The 12494-nt window shown below is 40.6% G+C and overlaps 1 protein-coding gene across 1 annotated transcript in view; it reads right to left on the bottom strand.

Moving 5' to 3' along the window:
• Positions 1-12494, bottom strand: part of pik3cb (phosphatidylinositol-4,5-bisphosphate 3-kinase, catalytic subunit beta) — a 48409-nt gene that overhangs the window by 35089 nt on the left and 826 nt on the right. Inside the window, exon 2 of the mRNA XM_087850773.1 lies at positions 1908-1984. The gene's annotated coding sequence lies outside the window, so the exon portion shown is untranslated. The remainder of the gene's footprint in view (positions 1-1907; positions 1985-12494) is intronic.

Here is a 12494-nt window from a genome sequence, read left to right as displayed (position 1 = left end):
CCACACTGATGTTAATATATGAAGCAAGAATGAGAACACTTGAGGTCATTTCTGTGAAAAACGAAAAGGTCAGCACAGACTGACCCTCAACTGACTTCTGATGAAACATGGAAACCCTCTAATACAGTCGTGTTAGTGGAAAGATATGGAGAAGGAACACAGCATGAGTAATTGGATTGAGCTATTTTTCCACATTTGAGTGGGAGTGAAGGATGAGGGGGAGAGGAGAAACTGAGTGCAGGTAGGAGGCGACCGTACCAATTACTGGTGATTACTGGCCACAGACACCAACAGTATGAAATGTGGTTATTAAGCAGACAGATGTCAAAACTGCACCTGTAAAACCCTAGTTATGCAGTGCTGTGATTGAGAGGACAAGGAAGTTAACCCAGTGTTTACTCTGTCAGCATTTGCAGCTAGCAAACATCATTGCACACCTGCAGATTTAGGCTGTGTTTGTACCTGGGCTATGTTCATATCCATACATGTGTATGTAGAACATGTGTGCTGCGAAAGGGGACACAAGCAGGCTTCATGAAGTGAATTACTAATTAAAACTGTTTTTGAATTGCTCTTCTGCAAATGTTTTATTTACCACATACTTAGAGCAAACAAATCCTTGCGAAAAAGTCAGATGCTTCTCCGGGGAGTCCAACCCTGTGGATGAACCCCACCACCACTTGAACTACAGCTGGGAGCTGTGTTCAAGTGCAGCCTGGTATAGAGGCACGTGAGCCAGTTATTCTCCTGCTTAGAGTGGCCTGCCAGTTCACAGTGGATCTCCAGAGCAGAAGGATGTTTGACCCTGGAATAAGATTGTACCTGAAGAAGCAGCTGCACAATTTCCAGGGCCACTATAACAGCCAGGGAACCAGGCAGTAGGGGGCAGACAAGATGGGAAGAGCCAAAATAAGACCAAGAGGACTTGAGAGGTTCACTAGTAAACTGATAGAATTGTTTTGACAGAAATTAGATTAAAAATGCAGAAACTATCTGCCACAGCTACTTATCAGGTCGTTAGCAAACGTAGGCAACCTGCCTGTGTGTGAGAAACACTGCATTTTATTCCCATTTGTCACCTGGACTAGCAAGCACCATCACAAATCTGCTAAATCTCAGTGGAGAACTTTTGAGAAGGCTCACTTTAAGACTAATTTCTGAGCACTTATTTTAGACTTTTTGAAAGAAATTTGTCAAACTGCTTCATCTCAGTCTACTTGTTAAAGGAAATGAAGGCATGAGCGAGGACAGAAACAAAACAGTCAGGGCTGGACTGATAAAATTAAACCACTAATGCTGAGTGCACTGCATGTCAGCAACTGTTAATTTTATATGCTGTTCATCAAATCATCACGTGTGTTCTTAAAATAAAGACTTACAGATCAGCTCACAGAGCCACCACTTCCTGCTCTGAGGACAATATTACATAAACAGTCTCAAGCCTGGCTGAAGGTTGTACAGCAAGGAAATGACTGCCAAGGCCAGCGGCACCTTAAATGATTTTACAACATTAACTAAAGTCAAGTGAGAGGCAAAGGAGGGGGGGGGGGGGGGGGGGGTAACACCACGCCTAGCTGTAGCGACATGAAAATAAACAACGCACGACATCGATTTTGTTGTACTGTCCAGACAAGATCCACAGTAATAAAGCCCAGAAAGGAGGATATAAAGGATCATAAACCAAAAGCAGTGAGTGTACCAAGATGGTGTAACTGATCTCTAACAGGGAAGTAAGGTATGCTGGCTGGCTTCCACACATTCCCCGCCTGTCAGGACGAGGCCTACTCGCCCAGATTCCAGCTAAGACAGAGTGCTATTCCTCCTCTTCCACATGCACACAGCAGCATCACAGGTAAAATAGGTCAAGAAATTACAAGATACAGCATGTTTACATGCACATGTATTACCAGTTTCCTGAAGTCACTTATTTCCTGTGGCTCAGCTCCTGGCTGGGGGGATCTGGATAGCTTCTGGGACACTGCATCTGATAAAGCAAAAGAACAAAGTGTCAGTGTGAGGGGAAAGCACGGAATGTTGTTACTCATTTCTGTCGTTGTTTTTGTGGACAGAGAAAGTAAAAATAAAAACAAAATGTTTAGGTGATGGTAGATAAACAGGAAATATAAAAAAGGGATTTAATACAGAAAAACGGAAACAGAACGAGACGGGTTCTGTAGGTGAGAAATTATACCATAAACAAGTCTGTCAACATGGTGTTACCTCCATGGCCCAGCTGACCTGCAACTTAATATAAAACAGAAAAGGCTGAGCACTGAAACCAAAACGTCCTTACTGACCCTCTTAACTGTCCTTTTCTTACAATCTTTTCCTCTGCCGCCTCCATCTATGACAGGAATGTCAAACTCATTTAACACCCTGGTCCACATACAGCCTACTTTGAGCTGAAGTGCCAGACAGGTGAAACTCTCCATCAGTCAGTGTGAGGAAGTTATTTCACAGAGTAAATGTGTAGTTTAAGAAAAAGAAGGTTAGTTTCAACAGTGTGTGTCAGTTTCTGTACCTGACAAAGAAAGAAAGTGAAAAAAAGTCTGTAAGCACGACTCTTTGGGCTTAAATTATAATAGATAAAAGTTCTGGCATATCATTCCCATATTATTATTATTTAATTTTACTGCCAATCCACTGCACAAACTGATTTTCTATATCAGTAAAACACATTTGTCATTTAACGGTTTCTGTAAATAGCCATGAGGAGGAATTTATAACTGGGAAAAGCTGTAAAACCTATGAAAACATTTGTGGGCTGGGTTGGAGTCTTTTCTGGGCTGATTCTGGTCCCTAGTCCTTATGTTTGACACCCCTGTTCTATGACGACTGAACACACCTCATGCTCCCAGGTCGTGGAGGAGACAAGGCACACTGCCTGTCAAGAACAGTCATCCAGCAAGCATCTTTAACTTCTGGTGCAACAAGCACATGTGTCATCTTTTGAACACTATGACTGAAAAACAGCAGTGGATGACTCACCTCATTCTAAATATGTTTTATCTGTTTAAACAGGGGAAATTATTGTGAGTGGAAGGATAAGGTTTGATGCTTAAACAAAAATATAGGTCAATATGATAAGATACATTTTATTTATCCCAAAAGATGGTAAATTAACAGAGTCAGTAAGCATAAGCCTTCAAGACGTAATCCTGAGTGTTACAAAATAAAAAATTAATTCAGTAAAATAAATAAAAAGCAGACTTATTCATTCTTTCCCACTTTTTAATGGCAAAATATAGAAAACTCTGTGGTACCTCAAAACCTTCAAACAAGACTTGCTGACCTGACCTCTGTTTGTACTGTATATAACACCCAAAGCAGTGATATGCATGGGTCTCTGTATCTGTACACCGTCTACAGTTCAAAGAGCTGTAACTATGGAAGCCAAGATGTGAACCAGGCAATATGGCAAACAAATATACAGCATCTAAAAAAAACCCACATTGATGACACACAGTGCACACAATGATTGAAGCTGGTAAACTTCCGTTTTTTCCCCCCTGTGGTTAAGACGCTCTCCTGTTTACTAGGAAAAGAACTGCAGTGAGCGTGTGTGAGACTCTGACATTTCAAGAAAGAATGAGTACACTTATGAAAGTGCAGAGAATAAATTCATAGAAAGAGGTAAGACTTGGCTTTTCACCACAAAATGTTGTGTGTGTACTCGCCGCACACAGATACAGGAGAAAGGCACGTGGGGTGACCAGTTCCAGGAAGTGTGCTGTTTAACAGTGATAAAATCTCAGGCCAGAGATGGTCAATGTTTAACTCCTTGACTGGATTTGACTCAAAGTATCACATGATACACAGCAAGCGTGTGTTTGAGATTTTAGGAGAAAGCTCCAAACCAGCACAGAGGGTTCACTATGGAGTGATTCAGGGATGACGTTTATGCTGAAGGGCAAACCCCAAACTTAGCCTTTTCATTGTTCTGCGCAAAACAACTTCACTGTAATGCCAGTGGCTGCCAGTTTGTTTTTGGGACAGAGTCGAAAATAACATGTTTAATCGCAGACTCCAGAGATATCACTCAGCACAGATCTCTGGTTGAATGTCACAGATGATGCTTAAGTTTGGACTCATTAACTCACCAGCACTCGTGTGATTTTCCAGGAACTAAAAAATTCAGACAACTAATGTTATGCGTTTAATCTGTAACACGCATTTTCTTCTCTCAAATGACAAAAAGGACAAATGACTCAAATGACTAAAAAGCTTATATCATTTTGACATTCTGCCATCCTCTTCCACACGTTAACAAGACCACTTTAAAACAACTGCAGTGAGAACGCTAAGATTACAACTACACCTGACAAATAACTACTAACTAAATAACCAAGCAACTATTCTGACAAACAGATTTTGCCCCTTAAACATCCACTTTAACTGAGTAAAAGAGACCACACTAGCCTCGTCAAATCACTGATATTTGAGCATCAAATCTAACATTAATGGTGTTTGTTTTCCCCTCTGGTGTTGAAGGCAACAAAGGTGCTGTAAGCCCTGCACACAGTGCAGAGCCTGATGGAGGAAGAGTGCTGAAAGCTGTAAAGGGATTTATAACAAGACAAAAACAAGGGTATGACTGAAATGGAATGCAGAACAATGATCGTTTTATTCTGTTTAACGCTGGAAGAGAAAACTAAAAATATGATTAAATTACAAGCACAGAAGTAAGACGCCCATCATCAAATTCTTGCTATTGCAGCATTGCACATGAAGCAATGGAGCGTAAACAGAACCATGTCTGAAAATGATGAGAAGAGAAAGCAGAACACCCAAGATTAATAAAATTAAGTCAATAATAATAAAAATTCCAGACTGGCAATTGTGATTGAAATGGCCTCTTTACTAGAAGCTACGAGTTTCCAGCTACATTATCAGGAAACCAACTAGTCATGTAAGCAGACTTCATTTGTTTAAGCAAATAAGTACCTGAGCGTCAAGTTATTTTTGTAAGATAACTGCACGGGGAAAACAATTCCCAGTAGTGAGTGACGTTAACCTCAAGTGTAATGTGTACGTCTTGCGCAAAAGGGATTAGGCTATGGTACACACAGATTCCTAATGCAGGATTTTCACATCTTCGGAGACTCCCTGCAGAATGATAAGAGTGACAGAAACACCACAGTGGGTTGAGTTTCTTTCTCCTCGTACAACCACACACCCTTCCTCTCCTCCACCCATCCTCTGGTCCGGGAATGCGAGGAATGCGGAGTCTTAAAACGGCCGGGGGGCTTCATCACCAGCAGAGTTTCTCACCGTCCTCGGTAAGGAGCATCTTATCTGCCCAGATGTACTCTGACCACATTGATTACACTGTGAAGTTATTTGAGAGCCAGGATAGCTGCCATCCTGTTGCTATTCTCCTTAGTATCCTCCTTGCAACCTCCAGCCCACAGAGACCAGTGAGAGCTCAGATTTTAATCAGGTGTTTTACTTTATTATGCAACCCTCAAGGCACCCTCCTACCCAACAAATGTCCTAGAGGGCACTTCCTGTCTGACTACACGACTGTGTTTTTATTGTGCCTTGCATTGACTTAACCCCAGAGCCAACACATAAACATAGTGCATGATGTATGATGTCAGCGGACTGCTAAAAACTAATGTTCGCTGTTAACGACAACTATAAACTGTTGCTTTGAGATACGGGCCGAAATGGTGCCAGGTAAAGAGCAACAGCTAAAACATGCAGAAGGAATGCGCTAGTATGCACATTTTTAGCACTCCCCAAACCAAGTGTGGTCTGAAGGGGCCTTACATTTGACCATGCGTCATCACTGCCTCACCGTAAACAACAGACCACTGTCTGTCGCCTTCTAAAAACAATACACACCCACTCATTAGCACAGAAGGATGTTTATAACCCTCAATCACCAACAAATATGGGAGACTCACACACAGGCTGATTTTTTACAGTCAAAGTTGTTGTTTTTTTGTTGTTGTTTTATTAAAGTGTTTGATAAAATCCCATTCAGTCGATGTCTTAGCCTTTACCCACACCTTCCCCCTTTTTAGCTGCTTGCTTCAATCTCTATTTATAGTGGCTGTTTGTGAGGCTGCCCTCAGGTGGGTGGTGTGAAAGCCTATCTGTGCATTGACTCTCAAAAAAGCTCTCTCGGACACTGTAAATCAGTTACCTTCTGTCAAAGCTGACAGAGAAAAGGTCCCTTCCCTGCAGCTCACACGCTGGCACAAGCCAAAACAAAACAGATACTCTGTGACCTCTGACTGAGATCACTTAGTTCACTGGAGAAAAAGGACAACAGAAGCAAGAAACAGACCTCAAGAGATAGACGACCAAAAGTCTTGACATAGTCTGGAATTTAAGGATGCAGGGACAACATGAAGACAACAGGAAGTTGGAAGACATCCCTTTGCAATAAAAGGCAGTTAAGACCGATGTGATTGTTTTACAGATTAGCATACACATATTAAAGAGCCGATAAACAGCAACTTATTCAAGCTGCCGTTCTAATCATTACAACTCTTACCAGTTTTCAGCATTTGCATGGATGTGTGGGTGAGGGAACATTGGTAACATGTGAACGCGCCATATGCAGATATGTGTGCACACACCGAGCCTTGCGAAAAACAAATGCCATCATCTGTGCACGTGTCATCAGCTTTGGCAGACATGAACCAGCACTGTGAGAAAGTGTTGCTATAGAGACGTCAGGTTAAGGTTTTGACCTCAGAGGTTACAGAATGGAGGCTGTCAATGTGAAATCAATCTGAATACTAGTAAAAATAAATAAATAATGATTTTATTTGTGCTTATTGGGCAGAAGGTTTATTTTTTAATTAAGCTTAAGCTGATCCCAGGCCTGTCCTGGGCAATATAACAATTTAAATACTGGGTAAACAACCACTAGAAACTTGTCAGTGTCTTCCAGTTAGTGAAATGTTAGAACGTCACTGAAATCTAGAAAGCTAACAAAAACAAGACAAAACACACAGACGGACAATCTAAACCTCTTCTATGAAACATACTGCAATAACAATCCTCAGTCTGATATCACAAATTCAATTTGTCATCAATGTCTCAGCTATTTATATGTAGTGTAGTAATGTCATAACCGATAATATAATTTTCTGCATAGATGCTCCCCTTACTGGATGTGCTACGTGGGCAGACAGTAAGAAAATACGCAGAGTTAATTCCCGTTTGAATGATCCACCACTACAGTGTTCACCTGAAAACAAAATTAACTGAATCATAGCTTAGACATTGCCATGTTTTCATATGAACAGTGTGTAGTTAGGAATGCGCTCCAGAGCTTATCTCAGATTAGCTTTTCACATCCACTCAACATCAAACGTTTTCTTTACAGTGATGTCGGACGAGTGAGCACTTCATGGAAAACTCTTGTTATAAAAACTAAAAACATGTTACATCAAAAATGATTATTTTACACCCAGCTTTAACCTTTTGGGACTGTCTTTATATACATAACTTGCCTAAATGCAATCAGGTGACAGGTTTATGCTCCTCCATGCATGCACGCAGGACTGGATAAGCAATGGTGCATAACACACTTCTCATATTTGATGACCTGTAATGCAGATCAACTGAATTCTACTCTTTGTCTTGCCATCCAATTGGCTTACGGACCGCTTTTCAACACCTGACTAACAACTTTAAATGCAAGAAAACAGATTTAAACTCCTGCTTTCTCAAAGCTTTTTACATCTGTGGCTTTCCGACAAGTGAGCATCTAAATTAGATTCTAAACATAAAACTTCAAGTCAAAGACTTCCTTTGCTCAGCTGACATGATGTAAACATGTTGGCTTAGAACACGATTTATTGATGATTCAAAGGATTATGTCAAACCTAAGCTGATTTATGGCACTTAACCATTAGATTTAACAAGGGTAAATATGTCTCCATCCACCCCAACTATGACCCTGAATTGGATAAGTGGAAGAAACTGGATGGATGTGTCTAACCACATATGTCAGTGACCACATCTGGCTTGGGTACAGACAGATTTCTCTCTCATATTTCAATCTGCTCATTTCTTTCCCCTCTAACCCTCTCCTGCTGTCTTCCTTGCATTCCTTGGCAGGTCCTGGCCTGCTGTGCAGCAGAGTGGAGAATTCCAACAGGCCACTCTCACCTCACAGTCAGTCACATTTCTAGCTGTGGCAGTTTCTTTTCTATGTACAGCTGGGACCAGCTAGCGGAATTGAACATTTTCATTGACCATAATGGCTTAAATAGGGCTTATCTAATGCAAGTGTGATCGTGAAAGCTAGCAGACAAACTGGCGTGCCACACCAAACACACCTACTCACACACAAATGAAAGAAGACTACTTTTACTGGCTATCTTACACGCTGCTCTTTGAGAGGATGTTATGCAAGCCATTACTTTAAAAGTATAGCAGCAGGAAGTGTCAAAGAGATTGTGGTGGGTGTGCGTGAGTGAGTGAGTGAGAGAGAGAGAGATATAATGGGGGATGACAAAAAGAAAATTTACAAAATAAACAACCCAAAAACTGCAAACCTGTGCTCCATTTGAAGAAACCACCAATAGAACACAATTCTGGTTTCAAAAGCAGGACACATGCACACACACTTCTTATGGGCATACTGTGCTATCAAACAACATATTCTCTTTAACATGTTCCATTTAAAGAGCATCCTCCTTGCTCAACAGCTAAAATGGGGTATTTAGACAGTTGAAGAAAGGAAAGTCTGAATATTTTCTATTGTTTTTGGAATCACAATATTTACAGTCTAGTACAAATTGGCAAACTAAAAGGTAAAAAACAAAAATACCAAAAAAAAGGCAAGGTATCTTAAAGTGGTGATAGTCCCTCATTTTGTTTTGTTGATAATGAAGCGCAGCATCTGCAAAGTCAAAAATGATGTCATATGTTGTAGAGGTGTTCAATAATAAAGTTCACAAATGGGTTATCCTTTCATCCTCAAACCAGTCAGTGAACCCTTGTACTCTGTTGAATGGGGCTTCGTGACCCTGGTCGTCAGTTTTGCTTAAGGCTAACAATGATTACTCATAACTGTGCATTCATTTGGGCCATACTTGTCACCTTCCAGAGAGGGACCATACTGGGAACAAACAAACACAAAAAAGTATGATGCATTTCAAATTGAACTATGACTTGGGAGATTTCTCACACTGCTCACACAGTGGATGTGAACATCGTGATAGCTGAAAGTCAGCATGTTCACCTCAGAGTCCTTGTTTTGCTTGAAATCCAAGTTGGTGGAGTAAAGCCAAAGCAATGAAAAACACCACTGTCTAAATACTAAGACTGCACTGTGTCCTCAGTTCCACCATGCTGCTATATGCCAATAAAACCTTGATGTTATGGTGTGTCCAAGTGCCACTGATCACTATGAAGAAGCTATGACAAAAACATAGCTTCTTCATAGGGGAAATTTCCCCTTGTGGGACTAATAAAGGTATATCAAATCAAATCAAACCCATTCTGCTTTTATGTAAAGTAACTGACTATATTAGTCACATTCTTCCCTTAAACTGGACCTTAGCTACACCACACCATTTGACACTGGGACCTCTAATACACTCTTCCTTCCATTTGTACTCCACCTGGCTTTGTCTCCACTTTAGCTGTACACATTAGTATTCATCATTTATTAACCAGCTAGCTAAATCCTCACAGAAAACAGCCTCTGTGTACAATAGTGTTCATTCTTGTAAGTAAAATGATGTGTGACACAGGCGCCACCACAGTTGTAAAAACTTTTTCTTTTTGTGAAAACACTTGCTTAGAATTCTGCCTTCATTTGTGCCCCCGTTTCTCAGGGGCCTGCTTTGGGACCAAATCTGGCTTGGAATAAATAGCTGCATTGTTGGCTCATGTCTTTGGAGTGACGTCAGTTAGCCTTATCAGTGTTCTCCAACTTTACCTCAGAGAGAACCTGACAGCAGACCTTGCTCAACACACAGTAGGCAGGAGCATTGCCCATTTTAAATAATATCAAAATGCATGAACTGGGTATCAATATTTCCCAAAGTGCCACAGAAGCAGCAGATACTGCCCAGCTCCCATGGGAAATTATTTTTCCCCTTTTATAAAATGTTGTGTAGGTCCAAGATTTACTGCCTGCAAAGATTTAGATCTTCAGCTGCGAGCTATACACTGCAGGTGTAACTGTGTGCGTACATAAAATAGGACTCAGTAAGGCAGCATTTGCAATGCTTTTGCTTGCTATGAATATTGTGTTTACATTTTTGGGGGACTCAAACATGGACACTGCTACTTAAATTTCTAGATAATCTGAAAAACCAAGTCCTTTGCTTACAATGGCCAAAAGAACAAAGTGACTGGTGGCCGTGGCTGCATGCCTGCTAGCAAAGTTTGTATTTGTATCATCATGTTTGTATCATCTGTTGTGCTGCCTGCAATAAATCACCACTGAGCTGCTGATTAACTAGATGCACATAAATTAAACTCACAATAAAAATTTAAGACTGAGCTAAAGGGTATGTAATGCCTTTACTAACACTAAGGTGCACACACACACAAACACAGATCTCAGGTTAGTTGGAAAGAAGGCTATTGGTTTACTAGAAATGCCAAAACCTGAATGAAAATAGGTCTAAGGAAGTAGCCCAACCGTTGAGTCATTCATTACATGATCAGTAGGTTTGGCTGCAATTTCCTGCACCCTTTGGAAACACCACGATTTCTGCACTGATTTCTTAAAAAAAAGAAAACTTTGGTTTTTTGGTTTTTTTTTTTTTTTTTTTTTTTTTTTTTTTTTTTAAGTAGTTGGCTCTTGGGGAAATCAGTACAGGGTGGAAAAAGTAAGGCACATCTTTAATTCAGTAACTCACAGAATTTCCTTTAACAGCAATAACTCCCATCTGACAACATCATGTCGGATGGGAGTTAATATTTCTGGAACGTCTTTGTTGAACAGCATTTTCTAGTCACAACACACCATGTCAGTTGTGTTAAGGTCAGGTCTGCCTTGGCCATCCCAAAGCATGCATTTTCTCCTATAGGTTATGTACTTTTGTGCTTTGGGTGATTGTCTTGTCGTACTACCCTGTCTCTACAAAGCTTTAGGTACTGTACTTCTGTACAGTTGTACTGCTGCCCAAACTATAATGCAGCCTCTACCATGCTTTACAGTTGGGATAATGTTACAATGTAGATATACAAGACTTAAAAAAAACAAACAAAACAACTCCAAATGTAACATTGTGCATTCTATTCAAAAGGTCACTGAAAGTCAGTCCACAGAAAGACATTAAAGAAAATTGGGATGGTCTTTTGTAAGCTTGAGGAGAGCTAGAGTATTTGTTGGAGAGCAGCAGTCGTGGTGTTTCTTTTCCCTGTAATAATATAGACAATGAGCAAAGATCTCAGTGCTGTTGCTTGCTTGCTGTTTCCCTTGAATTGTCTTTCACCTCTAAAGGGACTCCATATTGTGATCTCAGACACTCACAGCTACAGAAGGTAGCAGTAGTCTTGAATTTGTTCAAAAGTGTTAATCGTATTGCGGACTGACAAGCACAAAGGTCTTTAAAAATACTTTTGTATATCACGCATCTCTATTAAGATTCCTCTAAGGTCCCATGAAGGTGATCAAAGTCTGGTTCACTCCAAACAAACTTTAAGATCAGACCCATATTTTGTAAGGCTCTATTTACAGGGACTGACACTTCTAATCTTCTGTCTTTAACACAAACACTTGACTCTAAGTAGCAACACTCCAGGGGATTACTTATGTTTCCCAGTGTGTACTATAAGTGATAGAGAACACAGCCGTTTTTGTTTGTTAATTTAGTCTGATTGCGATTGTCGCCAATTGTGACTTTTATCAAGACTGTTTACATTTTATTATAGATGAATCCAGTGGGTTTGTGCATCTTTCAGGTAGATATCATGCACGGTCTCATACAACCTCTAAGGCACATCTGACTAGTTGGAACAGACATTATGTTGGGTGGACAGTCAAACAAGACTTAAAATAAAAAAAACAAAACAAAACACAAAAACCCCACAGGTGTCAGATTACCATTTAGACCAGGGGTGGGGCCTCAAGGGTCGGTGTCCTGCAGGTTTTAGATATCACCCTGGGTCAACACACCTGAATCAAATGATTAGTTCATTACCAGGCCTGTGGAGAACTTCAACACTTGTTGAGGAGGTAATTTAGCCATTTAAATCAGCTGTGTTGGATCAAGGACACATCTAAAACCTGCAGGGACACCGGCCCTGAAAGCCCGGAGTTACCCACCCCTGATTTAGACTGACGTAGCAGCTTTACCCCCACTCAAGTTTACCAAATTACTGAGGGTTTTTTGTTGTTGTTGTAAGATTCTTAATGAAATAAAAACAAAAAAGTCATCATGCTTATTGCAGAAAAGCTGACTGTGCGAATTGCTCCCTTAAGTTTCACATCCTCTCTGTTGTCGGTCCATTTCTCAACAGTGAAATACACACAGCTGACAGTTGCACAGAGACTACAGATCCGT

The sequence above is a fragment of the Neolamprologus brichardi genome, chromosome 14 (assembly GCF_056152115.1).
Source record: "Neolamprologus brichardi isolate AB-2024 chromosome 14, ASM5615211v1, whole genome shotgun sequence".
NCBI classification, from domain to species: domain Eukaryota; kingdom Metazoa; phylum Chordata; class Actinopteri; order Cichliformes; family Cichlidae; genus Neolamprologus; species Neolamprologus brichardi.
Note: the sequence above shows the minus strand (reverse complement) of the source record. Positions and strands in the feature narration are given on the sequence as shown.